At 38.5% G+C, this 23,093-nt stretch overlaps 1 pseudogene; it reads left to right on the plus strand.

Moving 5' to 3' along the window:
• The first annotated feature begins 18,329 nt into the window (after positions 1-18,329).
• On the plus strand, positions 18,330-18,491 carry LOC112438977 (small nucleolar RNA SNORA31; annotated as a pseudogene).
• The last annotated feature ends 4,602 nt before the right edge of the window (positions 18,492-23,093 follow it).

Here is a 23,093-nt window from a genome sequence, read left to right on the forward strand (position 1 = left end):
AGTCAAGACTTCCGCATATTTTTTAGGGAACACATGTCAACTAATAACAGTGGATCTTCTTGGTGGTAGACTCTAAGATAAGAAGTTTATTTGAAAGTGCTCTTAGGGTTAGCATACCTTTGTGAAAGGGAAAAATACAAGGTTGCAGAGGGAGAATTTAGGCTGCAATAGAGTCACAACAAAGGTCTCAGCCAACCAGAAAGTGTGCTCTAAATCTGGGATGACCGCTCAGAATTGTCCTAAATTAGAACAAGGGGTGGAGAAAATATGCCACCTACGTTAACAAGTCATTGAGTTCAGACCTTCCCCAGAAAGTGGGATAAAGCTTCAGGGAAACAGATCTCTGCAGCCGAGGGCTGCCAGCCAGCAGCAAACCCGGGGGTCGTGGGAGGAGTTCCTTGAGTATTGAATGTCGGGTGCTGGCTTCAGCCAGCATCTGCAGCCTTTCAGTTGTGTCCATCTGCTTCATATCCTTCTCCCTCTGAGCTGCTGAATGCCTTCTGAGTACACAGATACTACCACAAGAGGGAAGTTGGAAATAGGGATTACCCAGAATTGACCCAAAGTATGAGTGTATACCTCAATAGTTAACAAAATATTACTTTATACTGATTGCTGATTCATTGGTCTTTGAAAAAAACGGGTAAATGAATTAACTAAAAAAGTGTTGCACATAAAATATTTTGGTAGATAGAATTTATAAAGGGAAAATAAAAGGGTTTCTGTGGTGGTAAGATTTCTGGAAGCCACTGCTCTAGATGTCTCCTCCCCTTCCCACACTTGTACCCACACATGCTTTCTTCTTTCCTGTAAGCAAAGATCAATTCTTCCCTAGGTGCTGAAGATAGCATTCCTTTGTTTCTTTGTAATACCTTCGTGCTCCCACCTGGGTGTCCTCTCATTCTCCACTGGTTCATTCTCACCAGCACGCAAGTGTACACTGCAGAGCCTCCTGAACAGCTCTCTTGGGACTTTACATTCTCATGAGCCAAGACTACTTTTCTCCCTTTCCCTGTTCCAAATTTTGATCTTCCTATTGTTATCTTCTCTTTTGCCAAATTTCTCTCCAGTCAATTCTTTCTGTTTCCTTATTTCTCTTTTACTGTTGTTTCCACTTCAGCCTGCGTTCACTGAAAGGGCTTCTGTCAGAGTCAGTAGACATTCACGTGTCGGCAATTTCAATGAATGACATTTTAGACCATTTCATCTCATCTGACTCAAGTGTCCTCACAGGAGTTTCTGGCATGGAAAATCATCTCTTTTTCTTGGTTCTCTGTCCTTGCATTTCATGATTTCACATTCTGTTAGTTGACTTCCCGCTGCTTTTCTCTCCCTTGTCTCCCCAAACCCCAATTTTTCCTGGTGACTTTTGAAGCTAATGGAATTGTGAACACTTTTCTTTCTTAGAGCTTGGCGCTGTCCCTTTTTAATCATTTTCATTTTATATTGTCTCAGAGGACCTTAAATAACAGCTAGGTACTGGCAATTCCAAAATGTGTATTTTATACCCAGACAAAATTCAACTCCAGAGTCTGTGCCCAGCTGCCCTAGGACATTGCCTTCAGACAACTCATTGATTTTCAAAATTAAAATGACTAAAACTGAATCTTAATTTCTACCCTCCTCAACACACTCATGCATTACCCGTTTGAAAGTCCTGTTTCTTCAGGCTTCTTGTCTCTGACAACAATGGCACCAATCTCAAATCATTTGAAATAAATTTGCTTTAAAAACTTGGAGTCATTTCCAAATAACCCCTCTCCTTCACTTCAACAGGTCCTATTAGTCATGCTCCTGCAAACCTTGAACCTATCCAGTTCTCTCCATAGCCATCACCCTAATCCAAAACATCTTTTCCTATGATATAACAAGTGTCCCCAAGTAGTCTTTCAGATTTCATTTTTGGTCCATTCAAGTCCATCATTTGTGTGGCAGAGTAATCTTTAAAAGTTCAGCTTGGATCATGTCACTCTTCTGCTTAACATAATTCAATTGCCTTCCAGTGCATTTTCATACAGAATCTTCTTCACATGCCTAAGGGTGCACAGTGTGACCCGGCTCCTCGAATCCATTGCTCCCCGTGGTGTTTCTAGCCCATGTGGTGCCCCGAGGTTCTGCCTCTCATTTCCTCAGATGTGGAACTCACTTTCTTGCCTCAGAGCCCACACACATATGCTGTGCCTGCAGTCTGGAATGTTCTTCCTCTTTGCTCTTCTAGCTGGTTTCTTTTATACCTTGGGGTCTCAACTTTAAAATGATTATCACAGTGATGTATTTTAACCACTCCCAACCTGCATGCCTCTTTCTCTTTCATGGAGCTTTGCTTTCACCTGATCACATGAATTTGTTGTTTTACTTTCTTTTTGTTTTTTGGAGACGGAGTCTCACTCCATCACTCAGACTGGAGTGCATTGGAGCAATCTTCGCTCACTGCAACCTCTTCCTCCCAGTTCAAGTGATTCTCATGTCTCAGCCTCCCAAGTAGCTGAAACCTCAGGTGTGCACCACCACGCCCGGCTAATTTTTGTATTTTTAGTAGAGACAGGGTTTTGCTGCCATGTTGGCCAGGCTGGTCTTGAACTCCTGGCCTCAAGTGATCTGCCCTCCTCAGCCTCCCAAAGTGCTAGGATTATAGGTGTGAGCCACCACACCCAGCCTGTTTTTTTTTTTTATTATTGTAGGTGTCCATTGTTAACATCTGACTCAAAAAAGTAGTAATTATGTATGCTCCACCTTCTGTTATGTATTGAACAAGGGCCTGATACATAGCAATTACTTGACATATATTTTTTCAATGAATAAATAAAATGATTCCTACACCTCTGTTTTCAGAGGTAATCAGGGCTCTGGTGTGTTTCACTTGGTCCCTCTGTTATTTCACTTGATGTGGGAGAAAATGGAAAGCCGGCTCACAGGAACTCTGTGTTCTCTGTCCTCCATCCACACCCCCTCTGCTAGTCCTTCTAGCGCCATGAAGGACCAGGTTTCAGTAGGCAGATGCGGAAAGGAGGATGGGTCACAAAGAGAACAAAGACCTCGTTAGATGGAGTTTGGGCACCAGAGTCCTTGAAGAACAGGTGGCTCTGCTGAGGCTTTTGAGGAGCCTCTGACACATAGTTATGTGATGCCTTAAGATTGTATTCGGCACATGGTTATGTGACGGCTTAAGATTGTATTTGGCACAGAGCTGAGCAACGGCCCATGGTCTAAGGCTCACCAGATAGCACCCTTTAACTAAACAGCATAACTTTCTAAGTGGAAAGACAGCTTTGTGGAGTCCAGCACAGCAGCAGTAGTAATCTTTTACACTGGAAAGCTTTCGTTTTTCTACATATATTATTGAATTTAATCAACTTCAGCCTGATAGTAGGGTTGGTATTTTCTCCATTGTGAATATTAAAGGTGTACCTAAGAGTCAAGAACATTATTTCTTAAGGCAAGGGTCCCCGATACCCAGGCTGTGGACCAGTACTGGTCCATGGCCTGTTAGGAACCAGGCTGCAGAGCAGGAGTTGATTGGCAGGCAAGTGGGCATTATGTCCTGAGCCCTGTCTTCTGTCGATCAGTGGCAGCATCAGATTCTCATAGGACTATGAACCCTATTCTGAACTGTGCATGGGAGGGACCTAAGTTGCACTCCCCGTGAAAATCTAATGCCTCCTCAACCATCACTCCCCCACGGATCTGTGGAAAGATTATCTTCCACTACACTGGTCCCTGGTGCCAAAAAGTTTGGGGACCGCTGGCTTAAGGTACATCTGTGCCCTAAGGTCCTCATTTAATCTTCTTATGGGAACTACGCATCAGAAAAGGGCTGCTGTCTACACAGGCTTCTACAAATATTTTATTTGCATTGACCCTTTGCAGGACTTTTGCTATTTAATATCAAGAATTGGACTGAGATTAAGGACACTTTCTTTGCCCTCAGTTTCTCTTTTAATATATTGTCAGGTCAAGGATTATATCCATTAAAATTCCCTGTAAAAATAATGTAATGCATTGAGATCTGCCCTCTGAAAAGACTGCATTTTCTCTGCTTCACAGCATCTTTAATAAACTGCACAGGGTGGTGTGAGGTACGTGGTCTTAAAGGCAGGCTGCTGTTAGCACTGTGCCAGCCACAGATCAAGTGCATGCATGCCAACTCGGTCTTCTGTTGAAAGACTCATAGACATAAGTGGTCTTTACCACAAATCTAGAAAAAAAATGCATAAATAATACAATTTATGGGCTCCTAAACTGGGGGAGGCATAAAGAAAATCAGAGAAAAAGGAAGAAATGAGAAAATGTTGCAACAGTGTATCTTTGTAAGAAGAAAACATGTACTTTATTCCAATTGTCTCCAAAATTATGCAACTAAAGGAAAGGAGCTGTCAAATCCCTTTCTAATTAAATTCATACATTTGTTCCTCTTCAAAAATGGCCACACACTCCATCTGCCAGTGCAGAATGCTGGGGTTTTTCAGCCAATATTCTCATGCTAAGCTGTTCATACTGAGGCCAGGGTCACAGAGGCCCTGAACCCTTAAAGCTGCTTTCTGAAGAGATCTGAAAGAATTTTCTGTTTGCACTTGAGTTATTTATCTTCACTTTTATGATAAAAAGATCGAATATTGCATGAAAGTTAAATCATCAGAGAGTTCAAGTTGCAGGCACAACACTGACAGGTTGACGAACATTTTTAGTGGTATGATAATTTGGTTGAAATGCAGTGATTCTTTTTAACAGCTCATATTAAATCAGAGGAGTCGTTAACTAGAGCCACTCAAAAAAAAAATCTCAGACATTTCATGTGCATTTGCCGTGGCATGCGTGTTTCACCCATGTGCTTGTTGTCTTTGTCCCACAGGGCTGCACAAAACCTGCAATGATTGCTTCTCCTACCTGAAGGACCGGGAGGCTTTGCTTACCCCTTCCTTCCTCACTAGGACCCCACTCCAATCGCCCATGAAAATCTCATGCTTCTCTATGTCCAGCCTCAGCTCAAGTACAACCTCCTCTGTGAATCCAAGAACATCCCGTTCTACAAGAATTGTGTCATTCTCTCTTTCCTACTCACCTCTCTATCACTCACTCGGTCCACAAATATTATTCGAAGTGTTTTTGTTCCTCAAGTCGATCTTTTTGCAAGAGCTTGAATCTCTTGTTCCCTGGATTCCAAGTACTTTCTATATTAATCATTCATCTTTTATTAAATAAAGGACTTTTTATCTGAATTTACTATTTGTTGCTATATAAAATTTGTATTGAAGTGTACATTTAAATAAATATATGACTATGTAGTATCCCTTTAGGCAAGGTTTAATCATTATGAATATTGTTGTTATTATTTTTGTAAGTAATAAAGCCCAGTGGGTGCTTAGTAATGTGATTGGAAGGTGATTCTTGTTCTTAACAGATGCCCCCCAGTGAAGTTTCAGGCAGGTTTTCCTAGAGTGAATTCGCTGTCCTATTATTCAATTCTGCATACTCACAGGCCGCACAGCCTTTCCTAGATGTGCCTAAGTGGCATAAGCCACAAAAGTTAATCCGTTTGTCCTTCTTGCCCCTCTGAAAATTTAAATATTGCATGCACATTTAGAAAATAAAATTTCATTTCTTGAATAAGTTACTTGTAATTCTGAGTTTTGATAGTGTCATTTTCTTTGAGAACTTTTGGAGGAGGTTAAAAAATTGTCTCTGGTTTAAAGTAGAAAGGTAACAGACACAATCATAACTAAACTTATTTAATCTAAAGAGCAAGATATACCCGAAAATGAGGCTCTGGCCTCTCCCAGTGTTCATACTCTCCCTCTCAACTCCACGTCAATGTCTCAGACCCACTGCAGACATCCCCCAGCCAGATCTCCTGATCTCATGTCTCCTGATAGTAAGATACCTTTTATTATTTGATACTTAATTTGATTAGTAGTTGAGGTTGTATCTGGTTTCTTCTCTTCGGCTTCCACAGGGTTCTGTCTTCTGGCTGCTCCTCAGCATCTGCCCAGACCCTGTTTGAGACACTTCTCACACCTAGTAAACATGGGCCAGAGGTGTGCACCCAGGTTAGCTGACGGTAACGTGCACACTCTCCATGCTCAGGTTCTGGGCTGCTTGACCTGAGGTTCTATGTCCTCTTTCTTAGCAAGAAGCCCTTTAAATGCACTCTTTTTTGATAAAGGTGAATAAAACATCTTCAGGTCAAAGTAGGACAATTTTTTATTTAATAGGCTTGTTGGGAAAACCATGTGTCATACATTGATTAGTTCACATGTGTACCATTAGGCTACAGATCAGAATTATCACATTTTCCAGAGTAATAAATTCTTGAAATGTGTCTACCTCCTCTGGACACCAGACATTACATACATTCTGGGAAATTTCAAAGGACCTTTCTCTTTTCATTTGCTTCAGCCCAGAGTGGCAAAACCCACAAAGGTAAGACTCTAGATAGTTATATTTCCCTAAATCATTGAAAGGTTTCCCTCCAGTCTTTATCCAATGTGACCAGCAGAACACTGAGAGCCCTGTTCTCTAGTCTTCACAGGCTGAATTAGGATGTAAGCTGTTTACCCAAACTATGCAATGAAACAATGGAGACACCCATGAGAAGACAGGCTCATGGCATATGAGTACATGTTTTAATTTTCAAATGATGGGAGGTGTAAAAACAGCAACACATTTTACCCCGAGGGGGAACAGAGCCAAAAATTCCAAGGCCACCTGCCATATACAAATTCATAGCAAAATGAACAGCTGTGGGAGTTGCTTAGGTGGAAGTTTTCTAGAAAGATATAAACTTTTTGGTCAATATTCTTTGCAGGTGGAAGTAAGCATTGTTTTAGGTGCCAAGATTATTGTACCTATAGTCCCAGCTACTCAGAAGTCTGAGGAGAGAGGATCACTTGAACCCAGGAGGTGGAGGTTGCAGTGAGCTATGATGGTATCACTGCACTATAGCCTGGGAGACAGAATGAGACTCTGTCTCAAAAAAGTGGAGGAGGGGAGGGCACTAACCGTCTGACTTGAGTTCTATGTCTTTAAATCTCACAGTGTTGTTAGCCCTGGCTAGTGAAGCACTATTTTTTTTTCCCAGATTTATAGAGAAATCAGTGCTAAATTAAAAAGTATATATATTAAAGTGTACAATGTGATGTTTTGATATACAAATGATTACCACAGTCACATTTATCACCTCACATAGTCATAAGACTTCAGTAGTGAGAACACTTAAGATCTGCCCTTTCAGCAAATTTCAAGTGTACACTGCAGCATTGTTGACTGTAGCCACCATGTCGTACATTTTACTCCCTCATCTTGCATTACTGAAATGCTGTATCCTTTGACCAACACCTCCTGGCTTTCCCACACACTCCTAGCCCCTGTAAGCACCTTTCTACTCTACTATGAGCTTAACTTTTTTGGATTCTACATTGTGATGGTAAATATTAGGTGTCAACTCGATTGGATTGAAGGATGTCTAGATGGCTGGTAAAGTACTGTTTCTTGGTGCGTCTGGGAGGCTGTTGCCAGAGGAGTGGATATTTGAGTCAGTGGCCTGGGAAAGGAAGACCCAGCCTCCATGTTGGTGGGGACCATCCAATTGGCTGCCAGCATTGCTGGAACAAAGCAGGGGGAGGAAGGTGGGATAGGCTGGATTGCTGAGTCTTCTGGCCTTCATCTTTCTCCCGTGCTGGATGCTTCCCCCTGTTCCTCCCGCTCTTGGACATCAGACTTGGGGTTCTCCAGCCTTTGGACTCTTGGACTTACACCAGTGCCTTGCCAAGGGCTCTCGTGCCTTCAGCCACAGATGGAAGGCTGCACTGGCAGCTCCCATAATTTTGAGGACTTTGGACTTGGACTGAGCCACTACTGGCTTCCTACCTTCTCAGCTTGCAGATGCCCTGTCATGGCACTTCACCTTGTGATCATGCGAGCCGATTCTCCTTAGTGAGCTTCCTTTCATATATATATCTATCCTATGAGTTCTGTTCCTGAGGAGAACCTGGACTACTACACACATATTAATGAGGTTGTGCAGTATTTGCCTTTCTGTGCCTGGATTATTTCATTTTCTTCATCCGTTCATCTGTCCACGGACATTTAGATTGGAAGCACTAATTTATGACTAGTGGTCTTCTCCTTAAGATCACTGCAGATGAGAAATACAACAATGTAGGACTCACTCACAAAGTGTAACATCCACCCAGGGCCAAAGACCTGCATTTTATCGGGAGGTTGTGATTCTTTTCTGCAGAACAGAATCAGGGTCTGTTTGGTTTGCTCGAGGGTGTGTGAAAACATTTTCAAAGAATATTTAAAAAACAAAAACAATTCATTCGCATAGATGAAACCAGAAGCATGGTTCCTCTTTGTCTCTACGTATATGGGGTTCTCACTCTGTCTCTGTGTCTCTTTCTTGCTGATTGGCTGATCCTTAAAATGCAATGATGTGTCACCTCAACAATATGAAAGTAGATGAACTCGGTGTACCAAGATATAAGCTGGGGATTCAGGAGGACATATATTTGTATTACTTTGATAGGAAAACATATTTCCAAAAATCATTACCAGCATCACATATGTATGCACTTTAGGCTTTCATAAATCACTTTAGTGTCTGGATTCTCATAACTCCCTCTCCATTAAATTTCTATGTAATTATATTGAAATTTGATTAATCTTTTAATAAAAAATTGTTGTTTTGTTTTAACCTATACAGAAAACCTGACCTCAATAATATGTAAATAGAAAAGAGAATCATATTTTATCCCTTTTTTTTCAGAAAATTGTGGATATTCTTCTGATTTAACACTGTACCGAAACTCAATAAGTGACAGTTTAACAAGGTTAGTTGAAATGTGGAATCTTAAACCATATCAGTAATTGTTTTGTACAATCTGTTGGTCTATCTTGCATTTTGAATGAATCTTTACAATATTTTGAATTATTATGGATACAAGTTATCCAAATGTCTAATGGTTGCTGGAGAACTCAAACTCGATCATAGACAGCAAATATTCTTGGTTCCTTTCCTTGAAGTGGCACCCTTGCTTCATTCATTTTCAGGATGATGTTTGTCAAATACTCCACTCTGAATAACCACCATTTGTCTCTCATTCTTTCCCATTAAAATTAAATGTTATAACAAAGTGGTAGCTTCAGTGTGAAACTCAATCACACAAGAGATTTCTCTTGAGGCAACTATTGTATTTCAGTACACAGTAGAAATGCTTAATGTGTAAGCCCCATTTCATCACGTAGACTATTGAAAAGATATATTCTTAGTGTTGAGTTTTAATAAAGTAATGTTTAGTGCTTCAAGGATTTTCTTCAATGAAAATGGCTTTTCTTCTCTGTCCAGTGCGTGGAGATGAAGGCTACAATGCCTAGCCCTGCAGATTGGGGTCAAGTCCTTGATTCATGTTAAGATGCCAGCAGTTTCACCCACCATTGCTTTTGCACCACCAGGGCAAGTACCAACACACTACAAAAGGCAAATTATATCTTCGCGTTATTATGAAAAGAGTTTTCACCTCATAGGTCCCCTGAAAGTGTCTCAGGGACCACCCCCCGAGGAATATGCAGACTCCACTTTGAGAACTGTTGTATTATACAGCCACCACTTTTACTTTAAGTATTGTCGAAGAAATTTAGATTATTCTTAGAATGACACCATCTTTCTTCCTTCAGTTAAGTTGGTAAGGTTTATTACTATAGTAAGAAATGAAGTTGGCCAATTTTGGAAACTTCATTCTCTCTTTTTTTTTTTTTTAGACTCAACTGGATCTGTAGTTAAAAATAATGATAAAATCATTTAAAATTATGTGAAGTCATGGAAGAGTGATGTAAACTCATGCAATCTGACTTTTTTCTTTTGTTCTGATGCAGATGCCTTTATTAAAAGATGAGTTTTATTAACTAGAAAAACAAGTGGACTAAATGACTAGTGTTCTAACTCCTTTGACATAGTTCAATAAAATTGATTGATAAAGTCAAACATTGACCAAAAGAAAAAACTTCCAACTACTGCAGGAATTTACAGATAGGAGAAAAAAAGAACTTTTATTTATCTGTCTACTTATCTGTCTATCTTTGGCAAAACATTATTATTTTTCAGATAAACAAGGTCTCCAATATGTTGATTTAAAACAACAACAAAATTTCAAGTCTCTTTTCTACCATGTGCAGGTTGTGTAATGATAGGCAACTACGTCTTAAATACTGTTATGCCAAGAGCCAAAAAAAAAAAAGTATTAGAAAAGAAGCTGGGAAAATTTATTCAATAATATGTATAAAAATAGATTTGATCATAGTATACTGATTTCGTTTATTACTATAATTACTGTGTACATACCTGTGACTCAATGTCTACTGATACAATAATTGCACAGCACATGTTTTAATTGTTCTTCCAGCTCTGTTGGTAGTTCTCAGGTTCTCTTAATGCCCCTGTCTAACTTCACTGTGAGTGGTAGGTCACATTTTGAAGACCAGTAATTGGAACTATGAGGGAGGACCAACTATGACTGGGGAGCAAATCAAAACTGGGACCTTGGCAATGTTTGTACCAAACTGAACTAACCAGACACAGTAAAGGAAATAACTCTCCTTCAAATTCCAAAAGCAATGACATACTCATTTTGGGATTGTAGCCATGAAATATTGATGTAAATCGATGAGTATTTAAAAGAACATTTAATATGGGGTTAAATGAACCTTTCCAGATGTGTTAGTCAAAATAGTCAAGCATGTTTTAGGCAGTCATCTCTTTAAATCTGCACCATGCTATTGGGGTATCGGAGTGAATTTCAGCTGATTGATCTTGCTAAAAAGCACTATGTTTAGAAGATTTTAAAATTCTCTTGCTTTCTATAAACTGCTGCTTGTGTTTATGGGAGGCAGGCAGCCCTGGCAGTATTTACCATAAACACTTGCAATGGTAGGTATTAATGGCATTACCATTCTTTCTAAGAGCAATGCTAGCAAAGGACATATACAGAGAGAACAGTTTGCAGCTGTGAAATTGACCCCTGACCCAAATTGTTTGGAAGGCAATATGCAATGTATTTTTATTCTAGGATATCAAAACAATCACATATTTGTTAGACCTCTGCCAGCAAAACTGGTGTAACCTTTCAAAAAAATTTTTTTACCCAGTATTTTGAATATTGCTAGAATCACCTGGGCCTTACCTGCAAAGCCTTTAATTCAGTAGGGTTGGGACAGGTTTCAGAAAGAAAGAAGCATATCAGAGAATTCTGATTCAAGTATATGCACACACACACACACACACACACACACACACAGTTTCACAGTGTTTGTATGCTTCATTGAAAGGGTCATTATTGGAAACTTTATTGGTGATCAGAGCTAAATTGTTTTTCTTTACATGAAGGGAGAATACATAAAACCACAATTCATTATCACTGTCCAATCACAAGATCTTCATACAGTGTTCATTAAATATTTGTGGTGAAAGCAAATAAGTGTTTCTTACCTCTGGTATTTTGATACATATAGGTAAGCTCTAACTTGATAGTCAATCTCATCCATTAGGGAAAAAGAGTATTGCAGAAGTGGATAAAATCATAGGATCAAGAATCAGTGTACCAGATTCAAGATGGGAAAATTACTTAACTTTTTTGACCTGTGTTTTTAATCTGTAATTTTGGGATAGTAACATCACCTACTTCAGTGAGTCATGGCAGACATTAAATAAGATACTAACATAATGTGCCTGGCTCATGGGAAGTGGTCAATATATTTAAACCATCATTATTTACAGTTTATGTTCTTAAACATTTGTGAAACTTCATACTAAAATGTATTTATTAATTTACTCAATACATTTTAATGCAAGATTTAATTAGTGCCAGATACACCCTAGTTCCAGGAGCCACAATTGCTAATATACTCTAAGGGAGTTTGTGCATGTACAATGGGGAAAACAGATGACCAAAAATAAGCAAATGCATATATAACATAATGTTGGATGTAAAATATGCAACAAAGAAAACAAAGGACTTAAGATCAGGAGTTTGAGACCAGCCTGGGCAACATGACAAGACTCCATCTCTACAAAATTAAAAAAAAATCCAGGTGTGGTGAAACATGCCTGGAGTCCCAGCTATTCAAGAGTCTCAGGCAGGAGGATCACTTGAGCCCAGGAGTTCAATGCTGCAGTGAGCTATGATTACACCCTACACTCCAGCCTTGGCAACAGAGTGAGTGCGACCCCATCTGAAAATTAAATTAAATTAAGTTAAATTTAAAAAAGCAAAGCAGAGTAAGACAGATTAAAAGTAGCAAGGAGTACTATTTAAGAAGGTTATTCAGAGAAATCTCTTCTGTGTAAGAAATATTTCAGCAGAATATTAACTGAGGAGGTGAATTATATGCGTATCTGAGGGATGAAAATTCCCGGAAAAAGAAACAGCAAGTGCAAAGATCCTGAGGCAGATGTACTATTTGGGCAATTAAGGAATGGAAAGCTGATTTAAGTAGATAACTTAAGGCCCTCAGCCATGTGACAAATAAGTATGACTTTATTTTAATTCTATGTGTCATCTGAAGCCATTGGAAAGTTGCCCTTAAGGGAACAGCTGCTATTGAGAGATTTTCAGGATTATATAGTGGGTCACCAGAAAAGCAAAAATTGAACCATCAGCAAATTAAATCATCATTTATTGTTTATGCTACTGAGACATGATGCCTTAAAACTTAAGCAGATATTAGTGCTTAAAAAACACTCACCTACGAATACATTTAAACCTTGCTGAAAAGCAAACTTTATGAGTCAGCCCCAACTCTAATTACAAGTATGGATTATTAACGAGAAATGAAAGCAGAATTGTGTCTCCAGTTGAAACTACCCACAGGGTATATATCATGAGAGTCTTTTCCAGGGAGGCTGTAATGAAGTCCCATTGGAATTCTTGCAGTTCCACGAAAATGCCATGTGTTCACATCCTAGGGTGTGCCCGGGTCTCCTTAATCAAGTCAGCCCATTTGAAACAATAAAATATCCTTGACATGTGGAGGTAAATTGTACTGAACACGTGCACATTATTTGCATTTTAATATTTGTCTCAGCAAATTACAAATATCTTATGCACTCAACATCATTACAATCCACATTAAATGAAAGGTATTGTTCATGTGGAAGAATTAATAAATGTGAGAATTCACACGCAGATAACTCTTTGTAGAAAACAGCATATCAAAATGTACTTGCTGTTGATTGATTTAAATGCTCATAAGGCTTGTTAGCAAAAATTCAAAATGAGAGTTTTGAAAATTCATTTGGACAATAGTAAATGCAACATTTTAATTATTTTATTTATTTTATGGAGACAATATGTGCATCTCATGCTTTGCATCTTTCCAAATCTTTGGCAACAAATACCCTGCAACATCTAAAGCAGATGGCCCACTAATTTTAAAGTCCCATGTTAACCAAAAATATTGGAATATGGCAAAAGTTGAATTAATAAAATGATATGCAAACATCCAACAAAAACTAGTAGTTGTGCCAAAGTCAATAAATACTCAGTTGGAGCTCTCCACTGCTAGATCCTGCACAAGCCATAATAAACATATTCTTTAAGGCTTCCACAGGCCTCAGCATGGAAGCCAGATGGAGGTTTTTATTTAATCTGGCCCTATTAAGCTGGAGTATATTTCCATCCTTGTTATCATGTGCCCGCACTCTAGGTTTAAACTTTAATTGGGAAAGATCTGAAGTATTAACTCTATGTAGTAATTTGCCTAAAAATATATAATATATACAGCCAGTGTATGCTACCGATACTTTAGACTGGATCATTCTTGGTGGGGGGGGGCTGTCCTGTGTATTTTAGGATGTTTAGCTGCATCCTGGCCTCTACCCAACAGATACTTGTATCACCCTGTCCCCTTACTTCTAGTTGAAACAATCAAAAATATCCCCAGAAATTGCCAAATGTCCCCTGGGGGAGAATTGCTTCTGGTTGAGAACTGCTGTCATAGAGCTGGTTTGAAGGAGACTCCTAGGATACTGTGTTTTCCATATGTCAATAACTTTATAGGACATTTAACACCTATCAAGAAACAAAATTTAATATAACATTTCTCTGTTCTCCACTAATTTGTGTTGTAATTCAAGTCAGAATTCCTATAAATGTTTGAAAGAAAAACTGATGAATTCCAGTGTTTCCCCAGTTATTTCTGCAGGATGGTTGTAAGATATATACATGAGATGAATAAATAACTTAATAACCGAACCCAAAAGGATGATTTTGTTTTTGCTTTTTCCTTCAGCCTATTGTTTCTTGAGTCCAGCTTCTGTTTAACATCTTACAAGTTGTATCTTAATTATGTTGATACCCAAAGAGATGAACAAGTTCTAGCAGTGTGGATTTGTTTTTCTCAAAGCAAAATGATTCCCGCCATTGATAAAAGTCATCAAAATACTTAATCAATGTTGCTTCATGAATCTCTTAGTAATAACAATTTTTTTCATGCATGCCTGAGTAAAATACTTAATTTTGTATTAGTGGAAATACATTATTGTTGCAGGTTCTATGTTTTCATATGTGAAATGGGCTCATGTGGTTAAAGTACTTTCTTTTTAATGATTACATTCATTAATATCAGAATAAGATTGCCTGCCATACCTCTTAACATTGAAAACACAAGACATTATCAGTTAAGTAAATTAATTTCTTATAATAAAGATAGTTTTATCAATCTACTAAAAACTGTTGTGTTAAAAAAAAGATCTAGTATGTGCATGTTGCTTTTCTGTGTAACCTATTAGCTACACTCTGAATGTCAGCAACTCTGAAATTCCAGTCAAACTTTATAGACTTAGTCTATTGATAATTGATAATTGATCCAATCCTTATACCAGCTCATTTCTAGCGCTCTCAAACTTAGACTAATCAGAATGGCTATTATTAAGAAAACAGCAGATGCTAGTGACGTTACAGAGAAAAGGTAATGCTTATATAACGCTGGTAGAAGTGTAAATTAATTCAGCCATTGTGGAAAGCAGTGTGGTGATTCCTCAAAGAACTTAAAACGTAATTATCATTCGACCCAACAATCCTATTATTGTGTATATATCCAAAGTAATAATCTAAATTGTTCTACCATAAAGACACATGCTCACACATGTGAATTGAAGCACTATTCAGAATAGCAAAGACATGGAATCAAGCTAAATGCCCCTCAACAGTACACTAGATAAAAAATGTGGTACAGATACACCGTGGAATACCATGCAGCCATAAACAAGAACAAGCATGTTCTTTGCCACAACAAAGATGAAGCTGGAGGCCATTATCCTCAGCAAACTAATGCAGGAACAGAAAATGAAATATCACATGTTCTCATTTATAAGTGAGAGCTCAACAGTAAAAACACATGAACACTAAGAGGGGAACAACAGGCAAACTCATGACCCATAACTTACCTATATAACAAACTGGAACATGTACCCCTGAACCTAAAATAGAAATTTAAAAAATAAAGTTAATACATTAGAGAAAATTAAATCATGTACAAAGATATGTTTGGAAGCTGGAAGTCGAGGGCAACGCACTGTCGTGCTTTAGATTGGAAAGGTGCATTTTCATGATTTAGAATGGAAGAGCATGTCTCCAGGTTTTAGAATGAAAGGGTGTGTTGCCATACTTTAGAATGGAAGAGTGCATCACCATGACTTAGAATGCGAGGATGCATTTCTACCCTTAACTATTTATCTGCTATTCCTCCCTTTCACTCAAACCCTGAATTCAAATCCAATCTCCTGAGTTTTTGAGTCATGTGATATATTTTATAAGTTATGTCATATCAAGAAGTAAAATTTAAGACCCAGAATAAGACATAATTTTATACAATGTCACAAAAAGGAAATACAGATTCTTGTTTAGAACATATGCTATATAAAACCTACATGGAGGCAGCCTTGACAAAGGTGAAAGGAGGGGGATTTAGCATGAGGCAAGCTGGGCTTGAGTTCTGTCTCTGCCAGGAGCTCTGAGGATGAACTATTTGACTTTTGTGACTTGCAAATATATTTTTCCAGAATTAATATTACTTTATTAATAGCAACATTAATAGCATAGTGATATATTTATTGCCACAAACAAGAGCTGACCTAGGAGACCAAAATAAAACTGAATTTAGTTATTACAAGTCCTTCATAAGCAAGTGGTTTAGACACGAAAAGAGCAAGAGTAAATATTAAGCCTTATGAAACTTCTTACAGATCCTTCCTGGTAAAATCAGTAACAACCTTGAATCTGTGGTCAGATGGAACTGCATCAGTTTGACAGCACATTGAGCACATGGGTGAGTGCTCAAGCATGTGTATCAGAGTTAATAACACTAGTTTTCATGTGGGAAGGAAAGTGCATTTTAAACAGGTAACAGACAAACTGTGGGAAGAGGAGAGAGAATGGCTCCCACTATCGCGTTCGTAAGTAGAGGTTAACAGGTTCCTATCTGTTACTATTAACTCTGCTACACATGCTTGAACACTCACCATGTGCTCAATGTGCTGTCAAACCTTCAAACCACTTAATGCACATCCCCACTCTGGAATATGTGTACCATTGCCTGCTTTTGACAGATAGGAAAAGGAGGCCCAGACAGGTGTTCCTCATCTATGTCATGACTCATACGTGGATTTAAACAAGTTTTTGACTGTAAAATCCTGGCTATTTTCATTTCATTCTGCTGCTTCTTTCAAAAATCCAAACAAATATTATCACTTCCAAGTCGTTCATGATAACATTCCTCTTCTAGATTCACAAAAGACTCAAAGCATCTCTGCTGTGTTCATGTGACAACTTGTTTTGACCATTTCTATAGATCTCTCCTTGTCCTACTCACAGATCCATGAGAAACGGGCTGTCGTGTATTTAAATGTCAATCCTCAGTGACAAGCAAAACACTGCTAAAACCAGGAATTTGAAAATACCGAATGCTTGAATCGGTATATAAATAGAAATAATAGAATACAAAGTTGAATTAGAGAATGGGCTCTGGTTTACAGTTTGAACAATTTCAAGGACAAAGTTGTGCTCTTCCTTCACTTAAAGACACACATATGCATGCACGCCTGCATATATAGCATAATCAGTACAAGTTCCTTTTGTAAGGCAATGAGCTCTTGATCTTACAAAAAGAAGATGTGCTGATTATGTAATTTAATAATATGTTAGAGACATTTGGTAGGTTAAAGATGTTGAAAAATCAGACAGGGCCTGTATTAGTTCTCTGCTTCCTTGAGTAGCTTTAATTAAGCCCTGTACATGTTGCTCTTGTTCTTAATAAGAGCCCCTCTTATTCTCTTCTTTCTGTGTTTTGAATTCTGTTCTAGACGAAGGAACTTAATTCTACCTGAAACTTCCAGCTCCAGCAGGTGAATCAGTGTCTTTAAAGCAGGGCTTATCTTGTGGTTTTTATTATTCCTCTTGCCCAACACACACCGTTGCAATGTGAACAGTGCCTACCTGCTTACTCACAGGTGAATATTCTCCTCCACGTGCAGAACTAAATCACACAATTTATCACACTGTTCAAGCACACTAACTTGTGCATATCTCTTCAGATTTTTCTTTCTGATGCCCAGAAATGTCAATTAGAGAGCTTCAGGTACATTGTCTCAGAACCAGTCTTCAGTAATCATCCCTCTAAAGTCAGAATTTGAAACCATTGTGGGTCAGATTTGCAAATAGCTGTGCCACTATGAGTTAGTTTGTTACAATTAGTACTTTAAGTGAAAACTGTTAACATGCTGAACATCCTTCAAGGAGATCATTTACTCTGTAAATGCATCAGTCTAATTTAATCGAATGTCAGCGTGAGATAAAGAATGCTGTATCTGGGGACTCTGAGTTTGCATTGAAAATTCTATTTGTATCTAACCCTTACGACACTGATTTGCATAGTGAAAAAAAAAACGGATTCCCTCTCTTTGTTTTCTCTTTTGAAATAAGTAAGGTTATAAAGACTTTAATAATATGGATTTTTTTTCTACTCTGTAACGCTTTTCTATAAGTATTTCATTGTGGCATTTCAGAATTATCTTGTGAAAGAGAAGAAACTCTGGCTTTTATTGTAAGTAATGTTCTGACAATTATCACTAGTGTAAAAGTACTTTCTAAGAATTTGCCTACATCCCCCTCAAGGGCAATTTTCTGGCTTCTTAATGCATTAATGTTAATATTAGTGGTAATCCAAGAGCCTCTCTTACTTCCATTTCTTTAGAAAGTCTAGAGGCCCCCATCCGGGCAATCTTACCTTTTGTCACTTAGACTCTCTGTGTTTAAAGGTACCCTTTAAAAACTGGGATTGGCCTGCATCCACTGATAGACCTTGGACAGTTTGCTGTTTTTTTTTGTTTGTTTTTTTTTTTTTGTTTTTTTTGTTTTTGTTTGCTCTGGGGATGCAAAAGAGGGAAATCCCTGCACTTCCTCTCTGTCTTTGTGGCAGCTGGGATTGAATTGGGGAATGCATCTGCAGAAAAAAAGAAAAAAAAAAAAGCAGGGTTGGCAACTCCACCTCGACATGACTTTCAACATGAAGTCCAGCAAACTTGCACACATGTGGAGATAGCTGGAGGGCACAGAGCAGGGTCACACATATGCATGTGACAGAAGCACTCCCTGACTTTGCAGGGAGCAAGAGTCTGTGCTCCAACATGAAATGAATCAGGACGCCAGCGATGTCGGCCTCTGCCAATTGGCGAACGGCTGTCTTCCCATCGGAAGCTTCTGATTCCTGCCCTACAAAATGGAAAGATTCAACCAGGGACCACTTGACCCATGTTAAAGATACTGCTGGCAGACTCAGGGTTGATATATACTTTTGGTTAAACAAGCAGAAGATAATATAGTTTTGAGTGTGCAGATTTTTTTTAAAACAACACTCTATGTGGAAAGCACTTACTGAATTAGGAAGCATCGTCCATTTTCACTTTTAAATACATAACTGCATTGTCTATATAAGATTGGCCATATTTAGTCATCAATGATGTATTTACAGTGGCATGATTCATTCGTTTTTACAAATGAATTTTACAGAGTGGAGGGCTTGCTAAAATAAATCAAATAAAATAAAGAAGTAGTTGAGCTGCAAAAAAAAGTTAGGATAAGTTTGATACACCAAATGAATACTACTAGATTCCACACCAGGACCAAAGATTTGGGTCACAGGTCACAGATGAAACTGTAAATATCTCAGAAATTAAGGGAAAGAGAGGCAAATAACTATATAATGTATCAATGCAAATCCCTCAGTTTCTCACTTTATAGCTCACTAGATAAACATGTTCACATAAGTAATTTTAATAATCCTTACAGTATGTTTTTACATTTATTCAATCCTCACCTATGCCAATGCTTAATGCAGTGCCTAAAAACCAAGGACTATAAAACCAGATCACGAAAATTTACCCTGAAGAGTATTTAGAATTGTAAAGAATTGTAATATTAAACTATTCAATTTGAACTACCTTTTTTTCCAGATATGAAGATTAAACCTTAAAGAGAAGTTGCAATTTGCCCCAGGTAGGAATCTTGAGTCATCTTAAATTTATGGGCATATTTTACTCTCCAAAAGACTCAGGTAAAACACCAGGAATTTGTTTCAAAATAACATGAATATTACAGAAATATTCTCACATATAGATGCACCATTAAATACAACTAGGAAGGAAAAGAAAGGATCTTAAAACACACTCGTCTCTAGATTGCCCATTTATAGTCAGGCCTCAGAGATGCTGCAGGTTCTGTTTTAGATCTCCACACAAAAATAAATAGTACAATAAAGGCAGTGACACATTTTTGTTTGTTTGTTTCTCAGTGCATACAAACTTACGTTTACACAATACTTTGTCTAAGTGTGCAGTAGCATTATGTATAATGAAAGGTCCATGTTTTACTTCTAAAAATACTTCATTGTTAAAAAATGCTGACGATCATCTCAGCCTTCAGCAAGTTGTAATCATTTTGCTGGTGCAGAGTCTTGCTTTAGTGGCAGTGGTGGCAGCTAACTGATGATCATAGTGGTGGTTGCTGACAGTTGAAGTAGCTGTGGCAATATCTAAAAGTAAGACAACAGTGAAGTTTGCTGCATTGACTGACTTATTTTTTTCAAAAGATTTCTCTGTAGCATAAAATGCTGTTTGATAGACACATAACCAACAGTAGAATGTCTCTCAAAATTGGAGACAATCCTCTCAAATGCTGCTACTGCTTTATCAATTAAGTTTGGTAATATTCTCAATCATTTGCTGTTATTTCAACAATATTCACAGCGTCTTCACCAGGAGTAGTTTTCTTCCAAATAAGCCACTTTCTTTGCTCATGCATAAGAAGCAACTTCTCATCCCAAGTTTTGTTCTAAGATCACAGCAATTCATTCCCATTTTCAGGCTTCGCTTCTAATTCTATTTCTCTTGCTATTTCCATCATATCTTCAGTTACTTTCTCTACGGAAGTCTTGAACCCCTCAAAGTCATCCATGAGGGATGAAATCATGTTCTTCCAAACTCCTGTTAGTGTTGATGCGTTGACATCTTCCCATGAATCACAAATGTTCTTAGTGGCATGGAGTCTAGTGAATCCCTTCCAGAAGGGTTTCAATTTACTTTGCCTACATCCATCAGATAAATCACTATCAGTGGCAGTGATGGTCTTATGAAATGTATCTCTTAAGGAATAAGACTTGAAAGCAAAAATTAATTATGATACATAGACTGCAGAATGGGTGTTTTGTTAGCAAGTATGAGAACAGTATTAATCTCCTTGTACATCTTCATCAGAGCTCTTGGGTAACCAGGTGCATTGTCAATAACCAGTAATATTTGAAAGAAATGTTTGAGCATTAGGTATCAACAGTGGGCTTAAAATATTCAATAAACCATGCTGTAAGTAGATGTGTTGTCATCCAGGCTTTACGTTTCCATTTACAGAGCACAGGCGGACTAGATCTAGCATAATTCTTAAGGGCCTTAGAATTTTCAGAATGGTAAATGAGTATTGGCTTCAACTTAAAGTCACTAGAAGCATTAACCACTAACAAGAAAGGCAGCCTGTCCTTTGAAGCTAGGTATTGACTTCTCCTCTTAGCTATGAAAGTCCTAGATGGCATCTTCTTCCAATAGAAGGCTGTTTTGTCTACACTGAAAATCTGTTGTTTAGGATAGTGCCCTTCATCAAGGATCTTAGCTCGATCCTTTGGATAATTTGCTACAGCTTCTTCATCAGCACTTGCTACTTCATCTTCTATTTTTATGTTATTAAAATGGCTTTTTCCCTTAAACCTCATGAACCAGCCTCTGCAAGCTTCAAACATTTCTTCTGCTGCTTCCCCACCTCTCTAAGACTTCACAGAGTTAAGCAAAATAAGGGCCTTGCTCTGGATTAGGCTTTAGCCTAGAGAATGGCGTGGCTGCTTTGGTCTTCTGTCCAGATCACTCAAACACTTTCCATATCAGCAGCAAGCCTGTTTCCTTTCTTATTATTCATGTGTTCACTGGAGTAGCACATTGACTTTCCTTCAACAACTTTGTGTGTACATTCCCAAGTTGGCTAACCTGGTGCAAGAGGCCTAGCACTTGGTCTGCCTTGGCTTTCAACGTGCTCTCCTAACTAAGCTTGATCATTTTCAGCTTTTGATTTAAAGTGAGAGACATGTAACTCTTTGTCTCACTTGAACAGTGATAGGGTTATTAAGTGGCCTAATTTAAATATTGCAGTGTCTCAGGGAATAGGGAGGCCCAAGAAGAGGAAGAGAAATGGGGGAATGACAAGTTGGTGAAGCAGTCAGAACTGACACAGCATTGACTGATTAAGTTAACCATTTTATACAGGCAGATTTTGTGGTGCCCAAAAACAATTGCAATAGTAACATCAAAGGTCACTGATTCTGATCACAGATCATTATAATGACATAATAATAATGAAAATGTTTGGAATATTTCTGGAATTACCAAAATGTGACACACAGACACAGTGTGAACACATGCTGTTAGAAGTGTGAAGCTGATAGACTTATCTGACACAGGGTTGTGACAAAACTTTCATTTAAAAAAAAACACACACACTATGTGCAAAGCACAGTAAAATGAGTCGTGCCTGTACTTACCTACAAACAGAAAGCTGCCCTTTCTTCCCCCTTTATCCCATGCTGTGGTTCTCCACTGACATCAGCATCCATGCAACTTCCGTCATCTCATACATAATGCAGGATAATCCTGGCAGGCACTGATTGGCCATCCAAGAGCCATTTGGGGGAATGCTCAGGAGAAGCTGTGCTTCACAGTGGGATGATTTAAGCAGCATTCATAGGCCTGCCTCGCCTTTCTTGTTATTTTCTCCTGGACTTCCCTAGTATTTACAATTTCTATTAGTAGATAAGCCCCTTTGTCTATGATTTATCCACTAGGCTATGTCAAAATGGACAGTGCTAGAGTCAATGTAGAGAGCTGTCTTGGAGTCTAGTACATGAAATACTTCAGTGAATTTTCGAACATGGACAACCAATAAGTTATTGAAATGCAGACAGATCCTTGAAAATTAGGTAAGAGTACAGTTGTGTTTTAGAGACCTAGAGGAGAGAACTAAACCTTCTGAGATATGGGTCTGATCACAGGAGAATGGACTCAAGGTGAAGGATAAAAGCAAAAGGCATGGGATGGGGACAGTGGAGTGAGAAAAACAAAACTAAAAACAAAGCTGGTGTTACCAGATATGGGGAATCCCTGAAAACAAATATCCACTTTTGACTGTGTCAAGGACTATTCCAGGCACAGATATTTGTGACCAGTGCATTCAATTTCAACTTGGAAATTCTGCATAAAGCCCTACTACACAGGTGCTAACTCATAAATTCAGAAGTTACAGATAATGGGACCACATACACCCTGAAACACTTGGTGGGCCCCCAGGTTTGTCCCAGCTGTCCTGGCAGAGCCTAGAGAAAGCCAGCTTCTACTCCCCCACCCTCCAACACTGGACACCTTCATTATACATGGGCCACTCTTCTGTGGGCAGGAATAGAAAGACCTAAACCAGACATGGAAATTCAAACTATTCACAGCATCCACTAACTTTTTC

This window comes from Pan paniscus, chromosome 12 (genome assembly GCF_029289425.2).
Source record: "Pan paniscus chromosome 12, NHGRI_mPanPan1-v2.0_pri, whole genome shotgun sequence".
Classification (NCBI taxonomy): Eukaryota; Metazoa; Chordata; class Mammalia; order Primates; family Hominidae; genus Pan; species Pan paniscus.